This window comes from Hoplias malabaricus, chromosome 18 (genome assembly GCF_029633855.1).
Source record: "Hoplias malabaricus isolate fHopMal1 chromosome 18, fHopMal1.hap1, whole genome shotgun sequence".
Classification (NCBI taxonomy): domain Eukaryota; kingdom Metazoa; phylum Chordata; class Actinopteri; order Characiformes; family Erythrinidae; genus Hoplias; species Hoplias malabaricus.
In genome coordinates this window covers 16,789,345-16,800,837 of record NC_089817.1, presented here as the reverse complement: position 1 = coordinate 16,800,837, position 11,493 = coordinate 16,789,345, and positions in this window count along the sequence as shown.

Sequence of the window (11,493 nt, the reverse complement as noted above, 5' to 3'; positions counted from 1 at the left end):
CACACATTCACACCTACGGACACTTTCGAGTCGCCAATCCACCTGCAACGTGTGTTTTTGGACTGTGGGAGGAAACCGGAGCACCCAGAGGAAACCCACGCGGACACGGGGAGAACACACCAACTCCTCACAGGCAGTCACCCGGAGCGGGAATCGAACCCACAACCTCCAGGCCCCTGGAGCTGTGTGACTGCGACACTACCTGCTGCACCACCGTGCCGCCCTGGGTATATTTAGTCTGAGTATTTTCAGTCCAGTATAGACGCTGGGGTATTTGCAAATTTTATGGCTAAAAACTAATGATATATGTTGTATTTCCCGTATTTGTTAGAACTTCAGGAACAACATTTCAGTGAGAGAGCTTTAAGAGGCTTTAAACACATCAGACATCTGGTTCCCATCACCACTATATCAAACTCTAACTGCATTTGTTTACATTTTTAAATCACTAAATTACCCTTTAAAAGTAGCATGTACACAAATAAGGCCCAAGATTAAAACCGCATAGAGGTGTGTTATATGGCACCTCTCTAGAGCAGCATATGGTCAGGCAGTTCTTGGGGTTGATGTGTTTGAAGCAGGAAAACCATGCAGATGTATAGATCTGAGTGTTTTTGACTTGGGCAAAATTGTGAGGGTCATTTTGTTTTGTTCAAAGCATCTCTAAAACGGCAGGTTTTCCCAAAATGAACAGGTTAGTATTTACCAAATGTGGTCCTGTGAAGGAAAATTGGTGAACCACCAATGGCTCCCTGATGCAAGTGGGGAGTGAAGGCAAACTCATTCATCCATTCATTATCTGTAACCGCTTATCCAATTCAGGGTCACGGTGGGTCCAGAGCCTACCTGGAATCATTGGGTGCAAGGTGGGAATACGCCCTGGAGGGAGCGCCAGTCCTTCACAGGGCAACACACACAGTCACACATTCACACCTACGGACACTTTTGTGTCACCAATCCACCTACCAACGTGTGTTTTTGGACAGTGGGAGGAAACCGGAGCACCCAGAGGAAACCCACGCGGACAACACACCAACTCCTCACAGAAAGTCACCTGGACCGGGAATCGAACCCACAACCTCCAGGTCCCTGGAGCTGTGTGGCTGCACCACCATGCCGCCCTGAAGGCAAACTCATTTAGTCTAATTAAGAGCTTATATGAGGTATTAATGAACTTTAAAGTGAGTTTATGTTGTTTATTGCTAATCTTGATGTTGTTGTGTACTAGTGTGTAGTTTTCAAACAGACTTTTCAGTCTGTTTGAAGACTGAAGAATCGCTAGTTCATAAAAAAAGCATGTGTTATGTTTTCTACCCTTTCATCACCAATAATCTGTATGCTTAGTTTGTAGGTCTGTTTTATTTTGTATAGAAACTTTAAAATCAGTGGCCATGAAATCTTCCTTTATTGCTCCTGGTAACTCAGAGCTAGTCTTTAACTTTGTGCTTTTTCATGATTATATATGAGTGTATATGTGTGCTCTGTCCTCGGGGCCTTGTTTGATCTTTACTCTGTTATTTCAGACCCTCCTCAACAGCTGTGAGCTATTTCAGAGGACTGAGCTCTACCTCTTCCCTCAATGATGCTCTGTTAGAGAATGAGAGACTCAGTATCCTGTCACCTGTGTCTGCTGAGATTGATCGTCCTTCCAGCCAAAACCTTCAATCTGCTCTCAGACATCATAAAAATAATTTGAGGTTCAGAAGAAGCAAGAGAATTTCTCAGCAGGTGTGTTTCAAGGTCTTTTTGGGAAGATGCGTTTTTCAAAAATGCAATGTGAAAATCAATGCAGATTCATGAAAAAGCAGACACATAGCATCTTATTTTCACAAATTTGTAAAAAGTCTATATGTAATTAATTGGTGAAGATGTAAACAAAGTCATTTCTAGTGATTTTTAAATTTTTGTATTTTTGGGATTTTCTTTTATAGCAAATTAACTAATCACAAACACAAATCAATATTTGTATATTAGCTGAACATTCTGGCTTCATTCAGACAAATTCCAACATATTCAGTGTAGTTGTATGGATTATTGGCACGAATGTAAGAATCTGACTGAATTAAATGGGATTTAAATAGAGAAAAGATAAATGAAAACAGAGTTACAGTGGGCTAAGAGAAGCAGTCATAGAGGGTGGATGATTGGATGAAAGTGGTATTCAGTCTTGAGTTATGAATGTGCATTAGCCAAAGAGATCATGCTGGGACTTTTGTCTGATGTGGTTCTGTTGAAACATATAAAGATGACTGCCTGAAAAAGACAATCAACTCAAATGTCCCCACTCATTCATGCGTCAGTAAAGGACCAAGTGGAGATGGTCATTTATTTAACGCAGGTGTTAATTGAAATTTTGGATGCTACTCTCTTTGGGTGTCTGTCTGTGAGGAGGTGTGTTTTCCCCATCAAGGCTTCCTCCAGGTGCTTCGGTTTCCTCCCATGATCCAAAAACACACGTTGGTAGGTGACTCAAAGTGTCCATAGGTGTGACTGTGTGAGTGTGTGTCACCCTGTGAAGAACTGGCGCCTCCTCCAGGGTGTGTTCCCGCCTTGCGCCCTGTGATTCCGGGTAGGCTCCGGACCCTCTGTGACCCTGAGGTCTCATACACAGTGAAAATGTTCAGCTACTCTACAAAATTGCAATGTGTCATATTTGTAATTTATTTATTTATTTTCTATGAAGTGAATATCCTCTAAGTGTGATGATTCCATCATTTTTGCCAGGGGCAGTAGCATTTGGGAATGAGCAGAGTCAGCCAACAGAGCTTCAGGGAGTAAAGTGGATAGGCAATAACAGATTTAGAGATCAAACGGCAGAGAGAGCTATGTGCTCAGGACACATCCAGGTTCATCTAGCTTTTGCCTAAATGGGTCAGAGAAGAGTAATTGGGTTTAGAGGGCAATTCAAAGTGGAGAGAAAAAAACACAACTTTCAAACTACTGTAGTGCAGATAGAGAGAATCGGGAAATAGCTGCAGTGGATTACAGATTTTTTGATCACTATTGCTTTCTAATGCATCATATTGCCACTAACCAATGAGAATAATCTGGTCTCAGAATCCATCAGTGGAGAAAAACTCAAGGTGTAAAAGCTTCTAGAATTTTCTCAGATAGTGAATGTCACAGACAGCACTTTGTTCTTCAGCAGTGTTTCAGTAGCTCTGTATAATTACAGGGACCTAGATACAAACTGCATGTCTTCAGACAGTGAGTGAAAATTCCCTGCTTAAGAAAGTAGGCTCAGGGGCCTTTCTTGATATTTGGCATCTCTTTCTATGTTTTAGATGCTCGTTTTCATATAGCCTCCACTTCTGCATTAAACCGGTTCATGGATATTCAGTATTTATGAGCATGTTTGTGAAACCTGAACAAGTTCAAGGAGTGTAAAAAGCTATCAGTTCATTGGATTTGAATTGTTAGAACTGATTACAATTCATTCTTTTTGACCCAGTTTTAGTCACTGCAAGCTGCACCCACTGGTTAAGGCTTCTCCCAGTCACATGATGCTTCCAAGCTCATGCTTTCAATGGTCAGCTCAATATACTTGAAGGAGAACACTAACCACCCAATTATGTTTTGTTCTGTTAGCTATCAGACACATGTACTGGCTAACATCACTTGAGCGAGCCGGAGAGAGAGAGCGAGACCAATTCAAATTGCTTCGACACTCATCTGCAGATGACAGAGCCAACACTTGTGGCGGGGTCAACTGAAAGCCCTATTTTCAGACTATTGTTTGTTTTTAAAGTATTCCAGCATAACCCTTAAAAATGTTGCATAAAGCATTAAAGGAATGTACCAGTTTTCCACAAGTTAACACAGTACTCTGAGGTCAACACAGCACCATTCTCACGGTTTAAACAGCCCGATTCGGAACGGTGAGTTCAGTGAGAGAGCCAGGAGTGAGGAGTGAGGAGCATACTTAATCAGTGCTCTTTCTCCACACGTTGTGTTTGTTTTGTTCTGTTAAAGGAACATAACATAATATTTTTTTACTAGCTTTAATAGCCTAACCTTGAGGTGGCATGGTGTCGCAGCAGGTAGTGTCGCAGTCACACAGCTCCAGGGACCTGGAGATTGTAGGTTCGAGTCCCGCATCAGGTGACTGTCTGTGAGGAGTTGGTGTGTTCTCCCTGTGTCCGCGTGGGTTTCCTCCGGGTGCTCTGGTTTCCTCCCACAGTCCAAAACACACGTTGGATTGGTAGGTGGATTGGCGACTCAAAAGTGTGTGAGTTGCACCTTGCGCCCTATGATTCCAGGTAGACACTGGACCCACCGTGACCGTGAACTGGATGAGCATCATTCATTCATTCATTCATTATCTGTAACCACTTATCCAGTTCAGGGTCACGGTGGGTCCAGAGCCTACCTGGAATCATTGGGCGCAAGGCGGGAATACACCCTGGAGGGGACGCCAGTCCTTCACAGGGCAACACACACACACACATATTCACTCACACACTCACACCTACGGACACTTTTGAGTCGCCAATCCACCTACCAACGTGTGTTTTTGGACTGTGGGAGGAAACCGGAGCACCCGGAGGAAACCCACGCGGACACGGGGAGACTGGATAAGCAGTTACAGATAATGAATGAATGATTGAGATTAGGGTGTGTTCACTGTGCTGTACTAATTCAGTGAAAATGAGGAGAAGTTCAGCCTGCTTCTTCTCTTTGAACATTTTGCAGCACATTTTTTTTGTTATCTATTTTTAGTAAATTACATTTTCCAAACTCTGTTGTACCAGATTATAAATTTGAATCAGATCAGCTCAAAATATGAGATTCCGTGATCTACTGAAGCATTTATTAAAGACTTCAAATTAAATATACTCACTTAAATCAAATATGAATACATCAAGTAATTCCCATTCTTTATTAACATTTGAAGTTGACATTCACCATTGTAATCAAAGTACACTTTTAATAAAATTCAGAAGACGTTTCCTCGCCATTTGCTAGCTCTGCAGTCTGTTTGTGTGCTGGAAACCGGTCTAATGTTTTTACAATGCCCCATGCTAGACTTACACTCTCTCTGCTCAAAGCAGAAATAGAGCCCTCCAAGTGTTGAAAATCATGAAGAGAGATGAAGATATTACTTTTTTCCTGATCCATAGGTGAGTAATATTTTCTTATTTTTGCTTTTTCAAATTATTTACTTAGGAACCCACTCTAAATTCAGGAGAATGCCAACTACATGAAAGTACAAACTGACCAAAAGTGCTACAAACGAAACAATTCGAGTTACAAATGTGGTTCTGTGGTAATTCAAACAGTGAATAAAAGTTAAACCAAAACTTAATTTAAGTAATGCCAAAAAACATCTTTGCCTTCACCTAGGCATACACCTTTTTTAGAGGTACATGCTAAATGTGGGCTAGGAATGTAAATGCCCCTAGGGTGTGAAGTTGTAAGCTGTGTTCTTTGGATTGATGATGCTCCATCTAATATATTTTAATGGAATGAGCTGGAGTGGGGTTTGTGATCCAGAACATCCACAATCAGTGTGGCTTAATGCTCTCAAATCATCACAGCATTGTTCCAAAATCTAGTGTAAATGCTTTCCTAGAACAGTAGAATGCAGTAAAGGGGGACAAACTCTATATTAGCAGACTTGATTGTAAAAGAAACACTTGAAGACTGGATGCCTACAAACATTTGTTCATATAGCGTATTTCTACAAGTTAAAAAAGAGATATATTATAAAACATTTAAGCATTACCAAGTGAGATGGAATGCATATATATTAAACATAAGCACAGCTGTGATTCTGTTGTAGGCACAAGGGCACAGGCTAATAAGTCAAATTTATTTGTATAGTGCTTTTAACAACTGATGTTGTCACAAAGCAGCTTCACAGAATTCCGATAAGAAAAAGTTTTGACACGAAATATAAAAATGTAAAGAATGTAAATATGTATAAATCCCCAGGTAAACAAGACAAGGGCAACGGTTGCAAGGAAAAACTCCCTCAGCTGAGGAAGAAACCTTGGGAGGAACCAAGGCTCACAAGGGGGGATCTATCCTCCTCTGGTCAATCTACTGGTAATAATAGTTAGGGGTCCATGAAAACTTCAGTGTAGGGGTAGGTCCAAGGCACTTGGTGGTGGCTGGAGCATGGGCAGTTGGATCTGCCACCTTTATCTATGGGGGAGCCTTAACTACCAAAAGCTAAACTAAACAAATGAGTTTTTAGCCTAGATTTGAAGATTGCGATTGTGTCTGAGTCTCAAACATTTTCTTGAAGATCTTTCCAGAGTTGGGGGCTTTATAAGAAAAAAGCGTTTCCCCTAGCTGAGGCCTTCTGATTTCTGGGAACTATTAAAAGTCCAGTACTCTGTGATCTGAGTAAACGTGGAGGCTCATAATAGGAAATAGTATCTTGAAGGTATTCAGGAGCGAGCTCATGTAGGGCTTTATATGTTGATAACAGAATTTTGTAATCGATGCGGTATATAACAGGTAGCCAATGAAGTGATAATAGAACTGGGCTATGTTCAAATTTTCTAGTTTTAGTGAGGACCCTGGCTACAGCATTTTGAACTAATCTTCTTCAGCTATGTACTGAAGATAGTTATGATCATGAATCATACTTGCACTATGTATTAACACTTAGATTGCAGATTACGGTTTGTTTGTTTGTTTGTTTTATTATTTATTCAGTTCTAATCACACAAGTTGTTCTGTAGCTGAACTGGGACTGTTACCATGTATTGTCCTAAACACTAGCTTGCTACTTTGTATAGGTCTATGTTAAGGCAGGCCTGCTGCTTGTTGTCATGTATAATGATTTAAACTCACCTGAATCCCAAAATAACTGCCAATGCTGTAGAGTTGAAACCCTTTCATGTGTGATACAGATTGAAACAACTTTACCACATGCCAAAGTGTACTGTAACAAAATGGATGCTGAGCCAGATCTGTTTTATTATCTGTTTATAGCTTATTGATCTAGTCCCTTCCACTACATGGATAGAGTCAGCTATTACATTACAATGGTAAATGGTAAAGGCATGTATACATGTATGTACAAGTTTATTGTGATATGACTTATGTGGTACTTGGGGGTTTTGGTTCGGTGGTACTTGGTTTTAAAAGTCTGAGAACCATTGGATCATCTCACTTGCGCTCGCTCTCTCTCTCTCTCTCTCTCTCTCTCTCTCTAGGGCCTCCTTAAAATAACAACAGGATAAGAGACAAGGATATGTGAAATGACTTAATCACACTTTTCAAACTGATTCCATACCGTTTCATACAGTCACAGAACTGTGTCAGGTTTATATTTTGAATTACTCTACATATGCCATTTTAGTGGTGTCAAAAGCATCTACAAACAGCAAAACATCCTCAGAAAAGTTTCTAAGTGCATCTGAGAATCCTGCTATGCATTTACTGAAAGGTCACTTAAGCCCAGTGGAGACAGATTCTATTTTCACTTGAAGTGTAGAAAGAAGTTAAAAGAAAATCATGAGGAAAAACAAGAGTTGAACAAACTCTCCTGTACTAAATCTTAATGAACCGAGTAATACACCAGGCCAGTGTAAGAACTCAATTTTAATCTTGATTAGTGTACTCTATAATTACCGGAGCAGCTTGTTGAAGAAGTAAATGACAAACAGAGAGTAATCAGCGGCGCTCAGAGCTCAGTGGAGGCAGCTGGACTCTACAGTCTGTAGTTAAACCATCACCTCCTTCGTTGGCCCTGGCTTTACTTCCCACTATCTCATTAAAGGTGAAGTGCGGCCTGTTATTCTTTACTTCCTTCCCACAGTCTGACAAAGACAGAGGCCTGTGAAATGGCACAGAACGCCCAATTTAGTTTCCCAAGGAACCTGCCAGTGGACCTGTCATTTTGTACAACTGAGTGATATTACTGAGGTTTGAACCTCCACATATTATAAGGATTCTGTACCAATTAGTGGAATATATACTATAGGACCATAAGCTGGCTGACTCCCGTTAACCCAAAGTTTCTCCTGAAATCAAAGGTATTAACAGGTAATTTGTCTCTCCTTTGATGCAGTAACAGTTCACACTCTTCGAGAACATTGTTGTGAAGATGTAATTGCATTCAGCCACGTGCATTATTAAGGTTGGGTACTGATGTTGGATACTTACTTCTGGATCACAAACCCAACTCCATCGCTTCCAATTTAGATCATAGTTCTCCAGGTGGCGTGTAAGATATTGATGTGACCAGCGATTAATGAGTAGTTACTCTGATGAAGAAATATTTAATTAATTCTCTGGTTATTTAAACATAGACATGATAATGTTATGGCTGATCAGTGTATGTAAAGGAGCTTTGAAACAAAAATCTGTTGCACTGTAGTTGAATTATTGAGTGTATGAGCTTTTATCAGATTGCTGATCAGGTAATAATTAAATCCATAAGGGGAGAAAAACAGCAGCAGTATGGCCAGAAAGAAATACACAGAGTTTAACTGCATGTTACATTCAATTTCAGTGGAATGAAGTGATCATTTGAGGGCCGTATCTCACCAGTGGCAGGAAAAGCTGCTTAATTAATCCATTCCGACATGTTCAAAGTGTATGAGACTGAGCCGAAATGTCACCCTTTGCATTAACTTCTTCCTCACCACCCACAGGCGGCCTGAAACATTCCCAGCGGTGCTCATTAGATCTCCATCCGTAAAACAGATACTGTGCTGCTGCCTGGGTGTTTATGTGTGTATGTGTGTGTGCGCGAGAGAGTTTGTGCACTCACTGGCCCATGGCGTGCATCTGTAGCTGCCAACAGCTACAAATTAATATTGCCCAGAGGACATCTTCCATTTTAGATGCCATTTAAATAAACTGGCCATTAGAATGTTTCATACAGTGACATTTTAAAAATGCAGTCCACTGCTAAGGCCAGCCATTATAATTTGTGTTGCAATGTTTGGGGTCAGCAGTGCAATGCATGTTTCACCTCTACATTGCTTGGCCACATAAGCCAACAAAGTTACTGGACCTCATTAGAGGGGATTTTGCCTATAAGCCAGTAGTTCTGTTTAAGCAAGTAAACTACTGATGGGGCTGTCCCACAATATGGACACACTTGTTCAACCTACATTTGTTCAATGTCCCCTCTAGATGCAGTAGTAGCCTATATCCGGTTCTAGAAGGTCTTCACTTTAGATATAAGGATGTTGCCATTGACCTGCTAAGCTCAGGCACTTTAGGTTATTTGGTTTGCCTCACTCCACTCCCGCTCATCGTACAGTTATTGGATTGTGTGCATCTCTTGGATGGCCGGACGTCTGGCTTTAGGCTGGAAAGTTTTTTTCAACTCCCAGTACACCTACACAGTCCTGCTATTTGAAGTGAACTTTTTCCCTTTTCACACATGTCAGAAGAAATACCATGTATTTAATTTGTTTAACAGTGTCATGTGACATTGTAGCTTACTTAAAGGCTATTGCCGAACGCCCACCTTAGCCTGTGTTTTTAGTGATAAGCATAGCATGGAGAAATAAGAGAAATCAGCTTGAGGTGAACAGTGTCCAGGATGAGCTTCGAGTCTGTGTGTACTTTGCAGAAGGATGTGCAAATATGAACCACAGACAAATGTGAGGAAAGGACTTAAATATGACAAGCAGTAGTCATGTTTTGTAAGTAAAACTATGATTAATGTTATAGATATCCTGTTCAAACTTGTAAAATGTTATATAGGTTATGGTATTCATTTTCTGGTTCCCTGTTTCTCCTTTTTGGGAATGTGATGTCCTCCTTTTGGGGGTAAACTGGCCACCTTACCAGAGCATCCCATTCTATTAATAATGAATTTCCAAGAAGACTGACTATACAGGTGCTGGTCATAAAATTAGAATATCAAGAAAAAGTTGATTTATTTCAGTAATTTCATTCAAAACGTGAAACTTGTATATTATACACATTCATTACACACAGAATGATTTATTTGAAGTGTCTATTTCTTTTAATTTGATGATTATAACTAATGAAAGCCCCAAATTCATTATCTCAGAAAATTTGAATATTGTGAAAATGTTCAATTTTGAAGACACCTGGTGCCACGCTCTAATCAGCTAATTAACTTAAAACACCTGCAAAGGCCTTTAAATGGTCTCTTAGTCTAGTTCTGTAGGCTGCACAATCATGGGGAAGACTGCTGATTTGACAGTTGTCCAAAAGATGACCACCAACACCTTACACAAGCAGGGCAAGACACAAAAAGGCACTGCTAAAGAGGCTGGCTGTTCACAGTGCTCTGTGTCCAAGCAAATTAATTGAGAGGCGAAGGGAAGACAAAGATGTGGTAGAAAAAAGTGTACAAGCGATAGGGATAACCGCACCCTGGAGAGGATTGTGAAACAAAACCCATTCAAAAATGTGGGGGAGATTCACAAAGACTGCACTGCAGCTGGGGTCAGTGCTTCAAGAACTACCACGCACAGACATATGCAAGACATGGGTTTCAGCTGTCGCATTCCTTGTGTCAAGCCACTCTTGAACAAGAGACAGTGTCAGAATCGTCACGCTTCCAAAAAAGACTGGACTGCTGCTGAGTTATCCTAAATTATGTCCCCATATTGAAAGTAAATTTTGCATTTCCTTTGGAAATCAAGGTCCCAGAGTCTGGAGGAAGAGAGGAGAGGCACAGAATCCATGTTGCTTGAGGTCCAGTGTAAAGTTTCCACAGTCAGTGATGGTTTGGGGTGCCATGTTATCTGCTGGTGTTGGTCCACTGTGTTTTCTGAGGTCCAAGGTCAATGCAGCCATCTACCAGGAAGTTTTAGAGCACTTCTTGCTTCCTGCTACTGACCAAGTTTATGGAAATGCAGATATCATTTTCCAACAGGACTTGGCACCTGCACACAGTTCCAAAGGTACCGGTACCTGGTTTAAGGACCATGGTCTCCCTGTTCTTAAATGGCCAGCAAACTCCCCTGACCTTAACCCCATAGAAAATCTATGGGGTTTTGTGAAGAGGAAGATGCAATACGCCAGACCCAACAATGCAGAAGAGCTGAAGGCAACTATCAAAGCAACCTGAGCTCTCATAACACCTGAGCAGTGTCACAGACTGATCAACTCCATGCCATGCCACATTGCTGCAGTAATTCAGGCAAAATTTTCTGAGATGCTGAATACTTTGGGGTTTTCATTAGCTGTCAGTTATAATCATCAAATTAAAAGAAATAAACACTTGAAATATATCATTCTGTGTGTAATGAATGAGTATAATATACAAGTTTCACTTTTTGAATGGAATTAATTAAATAAATCTACTTTTTAATGATGTTCTAATTTTATGACCAGCACCTGTAACCTGTGCAATTAACACCTTTTTTAGCGGTTGGTCAATAAGAAGGAGTGTCCTTAGACTGTGGTCATATTGGACATATTGTGTATGTTTGTGAAACATTATTCTGGCTTTTAGCTTTGTTTTTTATAGATATTCCTCATTCCAACTGAGAAGTGCCTGGGCTTTTGTGACCAAAAAAATCGGCCAAGATGGCTGCCAAC